This window comes from Canis aureus, chromosome 36 (assembly GCF_053574225.1).
Source record: "Canis aureus isolate CA01 chromosome 36, VMU_Caureus_v.1.0, whole genome shotgun sequence".
Classification (NCBI taxonomy): Eukaryota; Metazoa; Chordata; class Mammalia; order Carnivora; family Canidae; genus Canis; species Canis aureus.
This window is the reverse complement of record NC_135646.1, coordinates 11,074,163-11,093,406: the sequence shown is the minus strand read 5'-3', so window position 1 is coordinate 11,093,406 and position 19,244 is coordinate 11,074,163. Positions and strand designations below refer to the sequence as shown.

At 33.3% G+C, this 19,244-nt stretch overlaps 1 protein-coding gene and 1 long non-coding RNA gene across 7 annotated transcripts in view; one reads left to right on the top strand and one right to left on the bottom strand.

Moving 5' to 3' along the window:
* The window catches only part of ERBB4 (erb-b2 receptor tyrosine kinase 4), a 1,106,505-nt gene that overhangs the window by 839,693 nt on the left and 247,568 nt on the right, over positions 1–19,244 (bottom strand). The gene's annotated exons all lie outside the window — the stretch shown is intronic.
* LOC144305948 (uncharacterized) overlaps positions 1–19,244 on the top strand; it is a 54,384-nt gene that overhangs the window by 22,245 nt on the left and 12,895 nt on the right. The window contains exon 3 of the long non-coding RNA XR_013372980.1: positions 17,695–17,813. This is a non-coding gene — a long non-coding RNA (uncharacterized LOC144305948). The remainder of the gene's footprint in view (positions 1–17,694; positions 17,814–19,244) is intronic.

Genomic DNA, 19,244 nt, shown 5'->3' with positions numbered 1-19,244 from the left:
AGCTCCTCTCATAACATGGATCTAACTTGATAGACCAAAACAAGAAAAATGAGATGTAAGAGATAGAAGTTCTAAAAAGACAAGGTAGCCAATTATCAGAGCTGCTGATATTTACATCAATATACTCAATCACAGATCAGTTCCAGGTCCTGGTTGCTATCTAAGAGGGCTCAGTATAGACTTTTTCTAAAGCTGAGTCAATCATTCAGCACCATGGTCACATAATTATTGGTTTAAGGTAAGGGTGAGAATGGCTTTTTTTCCATTTCCTCCTGGTAATAAACTCAGAAAGACACCCATGAAGTGCAAACCCTCACGCACAAAATTATTTCTCACCCCTGCAGTCTTGTCAAAGCCAATATTTCAGGAAAGCACAGGTTGTTGAAGGGGGCTGTGATTTTTTGCCTGCTGTGAGTCTCTAAGGACAACAAACATTCCAAAAGAGACCGTAGCCAAAATTGTTAATAACTTCGCATGGTGTTTTTTTTTTTTTTTCACCACAATGACAAAAATCCATGAGAAGACCAAATAGGTAATGGATTAGGCATTAAGCCACAGCTATTTGTGTAGGCATCAAAATATGTATGGTCTTGAATACTAGTTATAGAGTCAACCTAGATTAAAAATCTAAACAATCATGGAAATAATTTTGACAAATATATGGAATGTATATTGAATAATCATTAACAGACATTTAGCTTGTTATAATAAGTACAAAAGAAAATTCAGTTAAGTACTTAAACTAAATGGTTTGCTATTTTTTAATAGCACAAAAATTACAAAACAACTGAGCATCAGAAATGGATTTACAATGTAAGACTTTGCATCAATACCCACCCCATACTTCTAATATGTAGCTTCTGAAGTAGATATGACATAAATCCAAAGGCCTGAATATTCAGGCTCAAAACAACATAGGAGTGTACGTAAAAGCAATTTTCTTGGATGATAGGCTCCTTAATTCTTTCTGTGTATGTTTCCATTTGGTTCAATGGCTTTGTCATATATTATGTGTATGAGTTTGACATGATTGCTTATCTTTCTACCCATTTCATAGTATTAAGGGACATTTTTATTCAGCTTTGATATATTCAAATAATTCATAATAACAAACCTAAGTTCCATGCTGGCCCTTTTTGTTGTTCCCTCATAATGATTTCAAATTGGATTGAGACCAAAATTTCCAAGGGAAAGGTACATATTAGTTTAGTGTTACTTGTTCTCCAAATAGGCAACTACTAGTATTACTTTGGTTCTTGTTGTTTACTAAAACTTTTCTCAAATATTAACATCATCACTATAAAATGTAACTAACTCAAAGGAAATTAGTTTTTAAAGCTGTGCAAACACTTTAAGTGGACCGAGGAAAAACATAAGTGATTCATAATAAGTATGTTAAAGACAATTGAAAGTTACTAAATACATGAAAGTTCCTAAATACACATAGATTTCTATACTACCTATAACATTTATAAAAGTAACACTATAAAAAAAAGCCTGTATGCTATACGAAGTCAGAACATATAATCTCAATAGATGGCTTATATAACCTGTGTGAGCCTCAGCTGCCTCTTTTATTTTTTTTATTTATTTTATTTTTTAAATATTTTATTTATTTATTCATGAGAGACACAGAGAGAGAGGCAGAGACACAGGCAGAGGGAGAAGCAGGCTCCATGCAGGGAGCCTGATGTGGGACTCGATCCCAAGACTCCAGCCTCGCACCCTGGGCTAAAGGTAAGTGCTAAACCGCTGAGCCACCCAGGGTTCCCCAGTTGCCTCTTTTAAAATGAAGAAAGTATTTAAGATTAAATGAGTCAATTACAGAAGTAAGTATTTACTGACCTCTTAATACAAGTAATAAATTGAAATAGGCACTGGATCTATAGTACTGAACAATCCCTATTTCCCATAGAACTACAGTAAAGAAGACAGCCAAAACCCATATATAGTTACAACTTTTTAAAATTTAAATTCAATTGGCCGTAGTTACAACTTTTGATAAGCTCTATCATGAACAGTAATGGTCATAGTTTTGCCTCTCCAACATGTTCTTCCTTTTACCCTTTTCCTATTAATGGATTTTTAAATTTTGCTTTTAAAGTGAATCTGTTCTAAAGAATTCTTGTAAACTGATCCCTCTGCCTACCTATGCTATGAGTAACCATATGATTCACCCTTAGTCAATGATATGACCTAATATCCCTATTCACAGTGATGGGGGCTATCTGGCAAGAGACATGATTTTTGCAGTAAGAATACAACTACAAAGATAATATGAGAACAGAACTGCTTTAAGCCCTTTTTTAAACCACAAATTAGGAAATGTCTGACCAAGAATAAAACACAAAGAGAGAAAACCAGAGTTGAGACACTAAAACAGTGAGACAGTGTCCTAGTGACATGGTCTCACTCCTGGATCAATGTGTGCTTGAAGACCAAAACAATGTGTGCTTGAAGACCAAAAACTTCCTATTTTCGTAATTCAACAAAATCCCTTTGTTTGGGTTAGTTTAAACTAGATTTCAATCACCTACAACCAATGAACTATAATTTAAAGGTACAGAAGACAAGAGTAGAGCAAAATGAGGATAGACAGTGTTTCAAGCAGAGAAAATATCATAAAGGTTCTGTATGAGGTAAGGGAGATGTCTGTGTGTTTGAGTAACTATGAACTTAATAGTATTATCGCTGTCACCCTAACTATAACTCTTTATAGATTCTTCTAGGTCTTGATTTGAGGAGCCCTAGTAAAGATATGTACAATCTGTATTTCATTTATTCTACTGGGTTATCAGATGGAAGGATTTTTTTTTTTCTAAAAGCAGATGTTATATAGAAAAGTAGGAAAGATAAAGTGCTGGAGACCTCAGTGGGCCACTAGGCTGAGAGCCTTGGGAAATCCAAGGAGCCTCCTGCACAGCTGAGCAGAATATAGTGAAGGAAAGGCAAGAAACTGAAGACAAAAACTATCAAATCCCCAATTTTGCCCTTGCTATATAATTCATCACTTAACTTTTTAAAGATTTTATTAATTTGAGAGAGAGAGAGAGAGAGAAAGAGAGAGAGAGAGAGAAAGAGAGCATGAGTGGTGGGAAGGGATAGAGGGAGAGGTAGAAGTAGACTCTCCGCTGAGCAGGAAGTCTAACCCAGGGCTCTATCCCAGGACACTGGGACCATGATCCGAGCAGAAGGCAGATGTCAACTGAGCCACCCCGACATCCCTAATTCAACATATACTTTAAATAAAATGAGGGTGGTTTGAAATATTGCTTTCCACTAATATTAATTTGAAAAACTTGTGCTTTTTTTTTTTTTAAAGAATCGACTAACTTGGAAATCCACCTTCAAAGGTGGATTGTTTTTGTGATTACTTTAGAGTTAGACATAAGGCAATCTAATAGATGGTAACCTTTCTAAGTAGAAAACTCCTGGATTCTTAAAATGTGGTAGCTAGAGTATCTTTGGATACTTGGTAGTTACTTTGATTAACAGAAGTTACATTCAGCTGAATAGAAAAAAATCATGAGAAATTCTCTGAGTTGGTGAATATCTGATGGAAAATTTATAATTGCCCCAATTCTTAACAGATTATTTGTTGGAATACCTCAAGATGCTGAGTCAGCCATGCTTACACAAGAAAACCCCCCTTTACTGACTTTCATTGTGCATCTATGGTGCCTATTAATATAGTACCTGAGTGAGACTATTTAAATTCAAAGGGAGTTCTTGCCTGAAGGAGGACAGCAGAATTGGGCCCAATGGGAGTTCTGTCTGAGTATTTGAGGGCAGAATTTAGTCTATTGGAAGGGCAGTCACTAACTAGGGATTTAACTACTACAACAAAGTTTTAAGGAAGAAAGGAAGTAACAGTATATTACAGCTTTGTTGTTCCCTTACTTTTCTCAAGTAGGAGTACTTTGATTAAAACAACAACAAAAACTTAATTGGAGAGACTAGCTCTAAATTAGGGCATCCTGAAATGAGAATTTCAATTAATGAGTTTTGAATATCATCCAGATTCTCTATCATACAAATTCTATATAAGATTTAACTGAGACTAACTCTGTCAGCCTAGTAAAATGCAGTATTTAAGTAGTAAGCAAATATCTCTCCTATCTCCAGCATATATCTATTTTCTTAATTATAAAAATGCCACAATTCATATGATCTAATTAGCAGTCTTTCAAAATTATAAGAGAAAATAGCAAATACTTACTTTTTACTGTATCAGATTACCATCTGTTTCAGCCTTTTTATTCCTATACTTGTATTTTTTAAATGACTTAAGCCGTGTGTGTGTGTGTGTGTGTGTGTGTGTGTGTGTCTTAAAGGCAGGGGAAAGAAGAATAAAACAAAGTCTATTTTGACATCCACACATAGCCTTATTCCCCTCCTCTCTCCCCCTCAAAATCACCACTGTAAGTCTGACCAGATTCCTTCCAGCTACCTTTATATATACAAATGCATACATACATGCATAATACTACAGGCATTGTTTGATATAATTGTAGTAGTCTTTACCATATAACATTATTAAGTGAAAAGAATGCAAATTTAGCATCTACAATATAAATTAAAAATTCTGGATTTATAGACTTCAGTGGGAATAGTTCCTAGAAATCACCTTTCTTGTTTAATAGTATGGATTCTGTACCTGAGGGAAGAGAGGCTCCTTAGGGCACACAAGTAATTAATAGAAGAGCTCCATATAAGGCAAGACCTCTTACTTGTGAGATACTTTTTCAATAATAATAGGCGACCAGGTGTTAATAGTCACATATCACATGCTTTGCTGTTTCTTTGCTTGTATGTCTGCATACGTGTCTGCTATGTGCGAGGAATGAAGGTATATCAATGAACTAATAAAATTAGCAAAGAGAAAATATTCAACATGTACTATGTAGCAGTCATTTACCCAGGCAATGTACACACAGGAACAAAGAAGCAAAAACTGTTATGGAACTTACAGTTTAACAGAACAAGATTGAAAAGTACAAGTATGATGTGTGTATTTGAGTATAAGTACATATGTTTCCATGTGTAAAAATGATCACTCTAGTTGAAGGCTGTAAGAGACCCCAGAGAAAAGGGAAATGTTTCCGTACAGTTGGTGTTTTCTATGGCTACTTCTTCCAAATATTAGTTACCTCTACCACCACACTGTCTGATGGAGCAGGAAACCTATTATGGGAAAGAGAGTTGTGCCTCAGCATTTAGACCTGAGTAGCTGTCTAATATCCTTATCTGTCCAAGCATGTTTAAGATTGAAACAGTATTTACATAGCCCATGGCAACAATACTTCCTGTAGAAATACAAATTAATAAAAGAGAACACACAGAGTTATGGATGATGCTAAGGAACATTTAGGAGTGTAGTCCTACATATATTTTAATCAGCCTTAGCATAATCCTATCATGTGTTTTAAAAAGGCTTTATACTGGATTTTTTTTTCCCCATGGAAAAAAGAGAACAATTTGCATTTAAAATTAAGCTAATTTCATTGATAATGGTAAGTTAGGCCCATTTGTAAAAGGATGATAAAATATGCTTTAAATATGTGATTGCATCACAGATGCTGTTTAGTTTTTTCTTTTTTCTGAGTTACAAAGTCTGAATATTTTTAGTGTATATAAATATATAATATTATATATATAAATTATAACTTAAATTGAAAACTTAGTTAAATAGAGAAATCAAATTTAATGGACTGTATAGCAAATTCATAATAAGCATTCTCCTCACAACATTGTAAATATGTTCAGGAAGCTTACCTCTGTTTTTCAAATGTATTTTATCAGGCTCCTTCAGAACAACTACATTGAAGGAAAAATGTCAGAGAAAAGAAAAATAATTTGCAGTGTGGACTGTTAAAATTAATTTTTCTGTTTGTTCTCTTGAATACATGTATTTATACTTACTTTGTTCTTAAAGAAAACATTAATATAACTAAAATTTATCAGAGCCAAATATTTTACCTGTGTTATAGCATTCATTGTCACAGCACTTTATGAAGTCGAAAGTATTTGTTTTACAGATGAGAAAAATGAGGTTAAAGGACTAAGAATCTTTACTATCTTTGACTATAATGCTGGAAATACATTTCTGAAGAAGCTAATATGCTTTTTTTTTGTTTGAAAATGAACAATTTGGAATTCAAAAAATCCGTTTTAAATTACCAAATGCCTCCTACTTATGATTTCCAGCTGCTAAAAAATGTCTCTGACTTAAAGATTTTTTTAAAGCATAGTTTAAACATGCTTTCACTTTATAATTGAAATAAATTTAGAAAGGACATTTTCAACCTTTTAATTTTATAAAGAACAAGGCTCGGAGAAGTAAAATAGTTTGCTTAATAGAATTTCTTAGTGGTAGAAATGTAACCAGAACTTAATTCTTACCACTAGTTCAATGATCTCTGAATATTCTGCTACGTACTAGAATTACTGTGATATTAACCTCTATTAGTGATATCATAGATTAAAAAATAGTAATGATATAATCAAGTATGACAATTCCTCTATCCAAATTAGTTTTGACCTACAATCAATCAACCTGAAAAAATTAAGACAAATATAATTGGGCATTAAAAAATTATGTTTAATTGTAAATACACTACTACTGTGTAGTAGTAAAAAGTTTAAGATTGGTGATGATTTCAATGACCATTGATGCAACAGCATTATAGTGTTTGTAGAAAGAAGAAAAGAGCTTTGAAAAGTTTTATAAACTAGTAAGCATTTTGACCCTATTGTGTGAAACCAAAGAGTTAACTTGAAGATTTAAGTTTATGTATCTATAAATGTAATGAATATATTAAGTAAAAGTATGTTTAAAATAAATTAGAAAAGATTGCCTTAATTTTCATTTTTTAATGCTAGTGAACAGAAATCAAACCAGCAAACTAGAAAGGGTCCTCCCAAGAACTCTTACTATTAGAATAAACATGTATAACTCCTAGAAAATGAAAATGTAAACGGTATTAAATTAATTAAACAAGGAGGCTACAAGACTGAGGTAGTTTGAATGCTGTGGTGGATTCAGTAAGCAAACCAAAACCTAAGCCTGTAAATGTCTCAGGTTATGAAATGGTAACACTAAGGACAACCACACACACACAGCCAACTATGCTCTAAGGTAAAATCCTGAATAAAACCCTCCAAAATTAAAAATCTACTTAAATACACTCAAAAGCATATAAATATTATTTTAAAACTTATAATGTGGAAACTATCGATTGTATAAAAATAAAAAGAATTCCAGGAAAAGATTTATTTTATTGTTTTTAAAAGATTTTATTTATTTATTCATGAGAGACAGAGAGAGAGAGAGAGAGGCAGAGACACAGACAGAGGGAGAAGCAGGCTCCATGCAGGAAGCCCGATGTGGGACTCGATCCCGGGACTCCAGGATCATGCCCTGGGCTGAAGGCAGGAGCTAAACCACTGAGGCACCCAGGGATCCCAAAAGATTTATTTTAAAAAAATCACTCCATAATAAAAAGTCTCATTTCTGTAAAATTTAATGTAGCTCCTAATATTGGAAAATAGTTCCAAATAACTTTTTTAAAAGTTTGTCAGAACTGATGCAGACAGAAAACTTCATTAAAAATTTACACACACACAAAAAAAATTACACAAAACCATTACCATGCACTATTTTATTCACATTTAAATTAACTAAATGGGTAGAGAAAAAGTCCTATGATATATATGTATTATCCATGATATAAGATGTGTACACATGCAACCCTCAAACAAATATATCCTCTTTCAGATACCAAAAAGTATTTTCCTTTTCCAGTTCCCTTAGAAAATCAGAATCAAATTGATACTGAACACACAAAAAATGCATTTCTTTCAACAGTAAAACCAAATTTACCAAGTAATATAGGGACAACCCTCTATAAATAATGTCACTATAACATTAAATGAATAAATAAAATAAAATCTACATTTCTAAGGCTATCATTTGTATTGTATTTTCCTGTACACATATACAAATATGCAACATAGTTAAGATTTTATTTTCTAATCCAATGGAAAAACTATGTAGAAGGATCTATCATGCAAATAATTTATGAATTACCTATATATTTTATTTGAGATAGAAAGCAATTATTAGGGAGAAAACTGAAAGTATTCTAAAAGTGTGAAATTTGTGTTCCTATTCTCACCTAATCTAAAATATATTCAAAGGGTGATTCTGTTTTGCAGTAAATAGACTTTTTTTCTCTATCTCGCTTTCTCTCATATCATTCATAATTTTATATCTTAAAATTATAGTAATCAGTATAGGTAATTAATCTAGTAATTAATCTAGTACAGTATGGAATAGTCATTTCAACCTGCAAAGTTTAATGCATATTAGCTATTGTTATTGTATCCAATCTATTAAAAATTATGACACTGAAATTTGTCAAAACATATTCTTCTATGCCTATTTATATGGGTGCTATTGAAACTGTACTTATTAAAAATTCCTTAAAAATATACATTTTAAAAATCTGACATATTTAATACTGTTTAAGATCTCTAAAATTGTTTTAAAATCAGCAAAATAATTGAAATGTGAAAATTAAGGATGGTACAATACAACCAAATTTAGAACTATATATTATAGCTCTATATATCTGCTCTAAACAGTTCCAAAAGTCAGGTCAGAAAAGTGAATGACTGTGGGGAGCTTGATAGAGTGTAAAGATTTGGATGTATAAATCTCATTCAGGTTCACTTCCATATGCCTGAGGGCAAAGCCAGGCATGAAGCCTTCATGTGTTACCTACTGAACTGGGTCATACGTGGTGATATTTGCTGTACGGTCCTGTGATGAGGCAGCATGGGGAGAACCAGCTGGCCAAGGCTAATGTACCATCTGGGCTGAAAAAATATTGCCAATTCCATTGGCAGAGGGGGAAGAGTGAGTTTGTAATCGAGCTATAAATCACAAGCAGGTCTTACAAGTTGTCAATTAAAAGTCTGATGTATTGATGTCTTCAACGCATGGGTGACTTCTTGCTTTTAAATTATCACTATTTACATAATGAAACCCTTTTAAATATCAATCTTTACCTAATAAAAAATTATCTGAAGAACCCGTAAGAAACAAATCAGCACATTAAGAAATGTGACTTAGAACATTAAAAAAAGAGAGAGAGAGAAAGAGAGAGGACAGATTTGTTTGACTATACAGCTGTGGTGGGATTCCTGAGTGTCCGAATGACATAGATCTTAACTTTAAAAAGTAAAACTTAAAATGAGAGAATTTTCATTGGCTATATTACTTTCATGCATTTCTCTGTCTCAAAAGAGAAAATTCGTACACTCATGTGGGCATGCATGTATGTGTGTGTGAGCTTATTTGTGTACATACACACTCGATTTATGGTCTACCACAACATCATGATCTGGTAGGAAGGACAGGGGTTTGTGGTTAGGTAAACAAGATCTCAAGTCCCTGTTCTGTTGTTTACTAGTTTTATGGCATTGTACAAATTATTCTGTGAATCTCAGTCATGATGCAATGAAATGGTAAAGTTTAACAATATTATACATAAAATAACTAGAACATAGTAGCTGTTCAGTAAATGTTAGCTATATTACTGTGACGTAGGGAAATGATACATTTACACAGTCTTCGATTTAAATGCTGTGTGGTGTTGTTTCTAACCAGAGTAAATACATGAATTTTAGTCAGAAAGCCCAAAACATAAAACTCAGACTCATCAGCCCTAAAACTTTTGTCAACTATTCATCGAACTCATCATCAATGTCATGCAGTCAACTCGCTGTTTTTTTTTTTTTTTAATTTCTTGTTTGAAGTTATCTAAAACAGATGACCTGTGGATTGATCGAGCTCTGTTGTCACTCTATAAAAACTTCTGGGATAATCAGTAGAAAAGACAACCCAATTAATAGCTATTATTCATTGAGCACTCAGGATGTGAATAGCTGCATATTAGGTACTTTAAAATCTCATTGCAAATTTAAGCTATAATGATTAGCAAACATGAGGGTCACCACAGCATTTGGACTGCAGTTAGGTTTGATCAAGGCTGAGGCATTAGAGAGACCCTTTGCAGCTTTCTACCAATTTCTAGTCACCAATATGCATCCCTGGAACAATGCAGGATAATTATAGAATGGAATAAGAAGGCTAATCAGGAGGAAAGCAGAGGACTGATGTTTTCCAATAAGGGAATTCCATCTGCTTCTAATCCAGAGAAAAAGACACTGATATATTCAATATGAAATGCCATATGTACACGTTCTTCAGTAATATGCACAAATATGTCAAGGTCATGTACAAGAACTTGGAGGAATATCAAAATAAGTGTATTCAAAGGGACAAAATTAAATTTGTATACCTCTCCAATCTCTTTTCTCTCTGCCCCTCTCCTGAGTAATATGAACCCTTCCCCAGCCACTCTCTACTCTGTACCTCACTCAGGAGGCTGAATCAGCATCTTGTTCGCCACTGGCTTCCATCTGAAGATGAACAATCTGAGGAGATTTTCAGGAGGAGTTTGGAGAGTAAGAGGACAGAGACTTGCAAGTATTCACTAGGACAGGAACCAGGATGAGGCAAATGAGGTACACATGTGAAATGTAAGGAGGAACTCACGTTCAGGTACTAACCACACTGTTCCACTCCACCTTAATACTAAGTCTGCATTCATAGCAAGTATAGCTCCCTCAAGAAAGACTGCCTTATGATTCCAGCTCTCACTGGTCTTCCGTAGCACCAATTAGCCCTAAGGATAGTCATAACTCACTAATGTTGCCCATCTTTACTTCATCATCTCTTATCCACTCTCTTCCTGGCTCATACCTGTTCACCTTAAATTCTCTTTTCTGCAGTAATTCTCATAAGCATCATTTCAGTTTTAAGTCAACTTATAAGTATGTTGTTACTCATATCTGAATACATATTTAGAGCTATTATCATTTCTTGAGTAAATGAATATTTGTAAGCATCACTATTTATATTTAAAAGCTTTAAAATTAATTGGCAGCAATACATAATCCACCCTAGATTTCAAATAAATCTGTTTTAGTTTTCACTTAAAATGAATATTATGCATGACACAAATGTGCACAAAAAACATTTTACTGAAACAAAAATCGATCTGTTGTTGGATTTGGCTTCTCATTCTTCTTCATCCCTACCCAAATGACATTTTTAAACATTAATGAAAATCTTTGTGATCAAAACAGACCAATTCTACAGTATAAGTGTGATCCCATTTTTGCCTGTTTCTTAAAAGCTAACAATTTATCATTTATTTTGTCACAAATTTGTAACACAAAAAGATACGTAAGTTTTTGTTAAAGGAATTATATCTCTAAAGCTAATACTTTCATTTTGTAAAAGATAAATCTGAGTGAAACACATGTAAAAAGACATCTTTACATCTTTACTTACAGATTTTTAATATACATATTTGTTATAATATCTCAAAGTAAAAAGGCTTTGAGAAAAAACTCAAAAGACAATGAAAGGAGGGTGTACATATTAATGTGCACTCAAATATAATTTTAAATTAAATGTAATTATAAATATAAACATATACAAATATATATGTACATTAACAGTATATATAAAATATATATGGAATGTTCACTAGCAATGATTCCATTACTTATTTTAAAGATATTTGTGGTCAAACAGCCTGATAATACTATATTAAAAAAAAAGATCAATGTGAATTTAATGTAAAAATATTTGAATTTTGAAACAGTCATTTCATCCTAGCTGCCAAAAATAATAAAATAGCAAATAAATGAAAATATATCCTTTTCTGAAGCTAAAAAATATGTTGAAATCTGGTGCTTTAATTATGTTTGTTCAAAATATAAACAATTGGGAAAATGTATCATTATCCTACTATAATACATTCTCACTAACATATTTTAAAGAGGAGGATCTTTTGGGAATTTAACAGTTCATAAAAAACTTAATTAAAAGTTTGGTCTAGTTCCATAAATCTAGATATAGTTTTGAATTTCTTGACTGCTCTAAATAGGACACAATTTTATTATTGCTCAGCTTTTTTGTGCTTGAAGATCAATCCTAACTCTATACCACTTGGCAAAAGAGATGATTTTCTACATATAGTAAAATGTTTTACAGAAGCTTCACTTCATGGAAAAAATACATTACTGGTGCACTTACATTTCTATGTAATCTAATTCAAAATATAAAAACTGGATATTCACTATCTTCTAACATTTCAGGAATTGGAAAAGATTATTCTGTGTATAACAAAAGTTGTATTTTTGGTAGAAAGAGAAACTCAATAGTGTTCCTTATCTGAAGTAGGTTTCCTTCAGGAACCATCACAACTAGTTCCTCAGTCCCTGCCATGACTATAGGAGCCTTTTAAAGAACTTTTGTGTAGGTAAAATAAGGGTTCTCCTTCCCTATTTTATACCCCCTGGGAACTGCTACCTCATATATCCAGGACACTACCGTCATTAACCTTGCTCATGATCTTCAATGAAACCTTCTGTATCAAGATGGTTACTAAGAGCTTCAATTTAGGAATCAAAGAACATGCTCTTGGGGCACATGGGGGGCTCAGTCAGTTAAACATCTGCCTTTGGCTCAGGTAATGATCCTGGGGTCCTAGGGTTGAGGCCAGAGTCAGGCTTCCTGTTCAATGAGGATCCTGCTTCTCCCTCTGGCCTTCCAACCCGCTTGTGCTCTCTCCCTCTCAAATAAATAAATAATTTATTTACTTACTTATTTTTTTAAAGATTTTATTTATTTATTCATGACAGACACAAAGAGAGAGAAGCAGAGACACAGGCAAAGGGAGAAGCAGACTCCATGCAGGGAGCCCAACATGGGATTCGTACCCAGGACCCCAGGATCACGCCCTGGGCTGAAGGCAGGTGCTAAACCGCTGAGCCACCCAGGGATCCCTACTTACTTATCTTTTAAGAAACAGAACATGCTCTTCTGTGGAGCTGCCTTCACAACATACAGCGAAGTCAGACACATAGTAAAATGATGATTGTACAGAGGAAAATTAAGTGAGTGGCATCTATGGATATAGATGTCAGATCAACCAATGCTTAAGGAAGTCCTAGAAATTGGGATGCCAGGCCTGAAATGATTGCTTCAAAGGGATATATATCCATCCTGGATGACATATTCGTGTATGTATTCTGTACAAAATTTCTATTTCATTTTGAAATACTTTTCTTCACATAATAATAATAATTGTCCTAGTAATAGATAACATTTATTGTGAGCTCAGTTTTCCAGGGGCTAGCCCTGTCGCTAGGACAGGGTGAAAAGCTTTACAAATATAACCTCATTTAATCCTCACAAAAATCTGTGAACTAGGTATTACAATTATTGGTCCCATTTTTCAAATCTAGAAAGTGAGGTATAATCAACAACATTTTCCAGATCATACACAGCTAATAATACAAGAAACAAACCTAACAAATCAAACCACTATGTTACGCTGCTTGCAAGAGGTCATACTCATAATGACATCAGTCATTTCTGCCATAAATTTAAGAATCATTTATGGGCCATTAAATTCTAATATTAACATTAATGCCAGTCAATCCTTTTTGAAGAATGCAATGTTATCTTCTCAATTTTAAGATACATAATTTATGGAAAAAGTCTAAGTTATTCACAAATATATAACATAAAAATAGTGCATGAAAAAACCTTTATCATTTTAGAAAACATATAACACTACATGCATTCTTAAGTGCACTTATTTCCTTCACTAATATCTATGGAGTAGCAACCAATAGTGGCACTTGTCCTAGGTGCTGTGAAATCTTACCTAACTTCCCCTGAGATTTTACTTTCAGTCTCATTACTGAATATCTATGTATAATAATGGCAGGGACACAGAGGTAATGATACAGCATTATTTAGAAATAATAGCCCCAATAATGCCAGCATGGTATCACCATCCTGGGCATCAGGATAAGCAGCAGGCCCTTCGAAATTTAGATTTCAAGCACTAATGAGCAGTGATAGCCAACAGAACAGCAGTCTGTGGTTTGAAAAGATTGGTGAATCTTTATAATAGTTTTCACAAACTATCTATCTCTTTCAATTCAGCTCATTTTATTCACAGTATTGCCACATAGCATGGCAAAAATTTTATTTGTTTTTAGTTTGACATTTTAACTACCATGTCCTACATTAGATCAGCTGGAGATAGTCTTCATGTGTGACTTGCAGAAAACAACAGTTTTTTTTTTTTTCCCACTAAGGTATAAACTTATGGCCCCATATTTTCATTTATCCTCCTTTCTTACCTAAATCATTGGAGCAAAAATAAGAAAAGTCATTACATCAGCGAATTAGTTCACCCAAGCAGTAGCCTCAAACCACAGGTTAATTTGAACTGTTCAAATATAATTACTTAAAAAAGGAAAGGATTCATTACTTTTGTGGTGTTTGCTGGTTCATTGCACCATTGTCGGAGATTGTCAATAAACAAATTACATCTAACACTGTGCCCTTCTGCTGAACAGGTCTCCTGAGAATATCTACTTGCACATTATGCTTCGTTTCATTTTTTTGTGTGTGTGACCCATATTCACATGCTCTTGGCTTTAGCATTTTAAAACACTCAATTTCACTTAACAATTACATAAAAGCAATGTAAGCAGTCTAATATAAATAGGATTACTAAATAAAACATTTACGTTGTTATATAGGGTTTGCTCATTTTTTGCTTGTTTTTTTTTTTTTAGCTAGGAGCTTTATGAAACTGACTGAAAATTTTGAATATAATAGTATATCTGCATTTTTCTTGCAAGAATAACCACAGTGTTGATCAGATTTCAAAAGAATCCCAATACACACATACACACACACACACACAATTGAGAGACTTTGCTCTATACAATTGTTTTTATTGATGATGAAAAAGGAAGATGTAAAATGAGATAGGATAAAGACATAAGGGTTTATGAAGGGAACCAATTAATAATTGCAGATCAGGTGCCAGAACTAAACAATATACCCACTTTGTGATTTTATGAAATGATCAAAACATGTGGGAAATATAATTACCAACATTTTTTTTTCAGATGAACCATTCCAAATGGATTTAGACAATCTGGGTTCTAATCTTAGAAATTATTTTGATCCATGGACATTTATACAATTTATACATTTCTCCAATGTATAAATATCACTATTTCTACTTCATCCACACCTTGTAAGATAAGTTTCAGAAAAATGTAGCACCATTTCTGCATGTGCTTAACTAAGGTCTCTACAAAGCAAAGGCCCTTAATTCATAACAGAATATTTTTCATTGAAAAAGATGGCTTAGAAAATAAAACAGATTTTCTAATTTTACATATTAAGCCAGAAATATTATCCCATTAAAATGTTTTTCATAAATTGTGTTAAAAGATTTGGATAGTTCCATAGTTAACCTCTAGCTACATCATTATTATTAGATAGTATATATTGGTATGTTTTTTATAATACTTACAAAATATCGTAAACCTTCCTTTCCTGATTCTGTCTTGCCCTATTCTTACCATAACTCCTCCTATCACGATCATATCCTCATGTCTGAAACCCTCAAATATTATACTCATATTCCTATATTTTCCTTTTGCCTAGTTTTTTTATGATGTTAAATAAAGATAAGCTTAAACATCACATATCTTCTTTAGGTGCCATCCCAATTCCCTAACATGTATAGTCTGAAAACTCTAATATATAATGAATTGACTTAAAAATTAGAGACCAAAAAAAATTTAAAAAAAATAAAAATAAAAAATAAAAAATAATAAAAAATTAGAGACCAATATATTCCATCTAAATATATATAATAAAAAAAGTATTTCTCAACCTATTCTAAAGAAATAGATTTGTGAGATATGTATCTCAAAGCCTTAGCCCATACCATATTATGTGTCTCAGAAATAATTCATTCATACAACTAACATAAATTAAACATCTGTTTTGACCAGACAACATGCTAGGGGTTAGATATTCCTCAGTAAACATGACAAACTTGGAACTCCTGAAAGTTTAGTAACTTTTGTAATAAAAATTCTTACATGCTCAGGGATGATGAACATGAATTCAGAGGTTATGTACCATACAAATCCAGGGGTCATCATTCCTATAAACAATATTAATAAGCCCACCTGTATAACTTTCTTCAAATGCCATAATAACTACATATTGTTTTAACTCTTTGATTCTCAAATATAGATAATGTGGACATTTGAAATCACAAGGTAAACATGATTTTGAGGCATGGTAAGCAAAACTACATCTATTTGCTTTCCATAAAAACATAAAATTAAAAACCCACATATAACTTTTAAAATAAAACATAAGACTGTCAGAAAATATAATATGTAATATTACAAGATACTACTTCTCTACCTTCTGTCACTATCAGGGCTATGTGGACATTTTTAAGTATAACTGTGTCTTGCTGCTTTGGATAACCCCCTCTCATTCTCATCGTTAGCTAATGTGGGGTGGTTGAAGAAGCACCCGATTCAAACGTGGATAGATCTCACGGCTTACTAAAGATGTGATTTTTTTTAGATTTTATTCATGAGAGACACACAGAGAGAGGCAGAGACACAGGTAGAGGGAGAAGAGAAGCAGGCTCCCTTCAGGAACCCTGATGCGGGACACGATCCCAGGACCCCAGGATTACAACCTGAGCCAAAGGCAGACACTCAACCACTGAGCCACCCAAGCGTCCCTAGAGATGCGGTCTTGGGTAAATTAGTTCAATGTTGTAAGCCTCCATTTCCCCACATGTCATAGGAAACCACTATCACCTACCTCAAGGGGTTGTAAAATATATAAATCACCGGCACACAGAAAATTGAAGAGCCATTATTTATTTGCGCCATCTCTTGGAGTTATGAGATAGGTGCTGACAAGAAGATAATATACTTAATACAAATATTTAATAATTTATTTGTCTTTAGGTAGATGTAAACTGTTTGTATAAAATTGTCCCATTTCAAAATACTTATGTTAGCTCTAGCTGGTATAATAAAATCAACTTTGCAACATAACAGCTTATATTCCACAATTCCACGTATTTAAATTTATGAGCCATCAAAATAAGGGTGAATTAGATTCCATTTTATTACCCCATATAATTGAAGTACAATAAAGGATTAGTAAAATATGAGTTTCAGGATTTCCTAAGCAATCACCTTCTTTATTTTTATTAGGTACGTGGTATATCAAAAGTCAAATAATTTATGTAATTGAAGAAGGAGATGAATGGCTCTTGTGAATTTCCAAAAGGATAAAACATTATGACCTCCTATAAAACATGAATAAATATTTTAGCTTTGTCTAGGTAATTAGTGAGATTATTTTTTTTAAATATGGCACTTACCATTATTGTTAAGAAAACAGACGAGCGTACTATGTTGTTTTCTTTTATTTCCACTTAAATGAATAATCTTCCCTTGATTTTGAAGCTATTATTCCCACGCATGTGCATAAACAACTGTTTATGACAAAGAGTAACAGAGGAGATTTGCTCCTGGAAAGACCTTTAGGAAGAAAAGAAGGGTGGGAGGAGAGAGGGAATAAAGAATCAGGGAGAAGAGGAGAAAGTAGAGATAAGGAAGGAAAGGGGAAGAAAGGATGAGGAGTGGAGGGAGAGAGACACTAAGATTTTTATTTTCCTTTGCTATCAGGAGGAAGATTTATATTTGCATTCCAAGGTGTAAGGGGACTAAAATGAGGCAGAAAATGATGCTAAGTTTATCCGATCATCACTTAACAATTGCTACAATGAACAGGAAAAGTGGTAAAAGTGAGTATTTCTCTCTACAGTGCTTCAGACAGGAGGGATGGTTAGGATTTCTATTTCACTTTATTAACAAGACACTCTAATTATTTATATTTGATTATACCCTATGCTTGATAATGCAAGTGTAGGTATGGCTCTGTATTCCAAGCTATAAAGATATTCATTCCTTTCAATTAGGCTTAAATTCACAAATTACAAGGAGCTTTGTTCTACTGGACGTTTGATTCTTGTAAATCATGAGGGCAAGCTTACCACTTACCACGTGTTTAACACTGCTTAAGCCCTCATGCTTTTAAAGAAGGAATTAGTCTCATAAAAATCTTTCTGAATATTAAGTATATCTTAGAATCCCAGTTTGATTTTGTAATAGTTAGGCTGCCATATTTTTAACATGTGACTACATTTCCTGGGGAAAAGTGTCATTAGTTTTGATAAGTTCAAAGCAAAGATTATTGATCAGTAACTGAAAATTAAACTGAGGAGCTTTAAAATACAGACAAATGTTAGAAATAAGAATCAGCCTTTGCAACTAGCCATGTTCTTGTTTCAGGAAGCCATGTTTTCCCTGAGACAGCTGATCTTTTAAAAAATATTTGATTTGGGGGTGCCTGAATGGCTCAGTCGGTTATGCTTCTGCCTTGGCTCAGGTCATGATCCCAGAGTCCTAGGTTGAGTCCCATGTCAAACTCCTTAGCTCAGTGGGGAGGCTGATTATCCCTTTCCCTCTGCCCCCCACTCATGCTCTCTCTCTCCCTCTCTTTGCCTCAAATAAATAAATAAAGTCTTTTAAAAATATTTGAGGGGTAGAAGTGCAGGAAGAACTGTCTGTTGAAACATGCTCTATGAAAACACTGAGTGGAAAAATAGCAAGAAAGTATACAAGGTAATTTAAAAATAGATAACTTTCCTAATTTCCTAACTTAAAGAATAGAAATTATGTCATTTACCTTCCTTCTTTCTATAGTTACGTTTTAGCTATAAGTACACATATCAGTAATATTCTCATTGAGAGTGTGACTTGGCCAAAGATGTTTCCAGTAGACTCAAAATTTGAGAATGTTTAGAAATTTAAGCTGCTTCTATCTAGTATGAACTGAAAATAGCAGAGCTACAGAAAAAAGATACTTTCTGTACTCTGGAAAGAATAGTAAGTAGAGGTGCTAAAAATTAAAGGTTCCTGAGAAGAGGAACTAGAGAAGTTTATCAGAAACAGGTAGGCTTAAAGAAAAGAACAATGTGTTTAAAAAGCAGGAAAGAATGAATGCGAAGTCTGTGCAAATGAAACAGTAGTAGCCATCAGTACTTATTTGACACAGCTTAGAAGAATTTCTATATGTGGCATCAACTAAAAAAGATAAAATCAATCAAATTCCTTTATTAAAGAATCTGGCTGAGTAGTCACTAAAACCCCCAGACACTACTAGAGGATGGTAC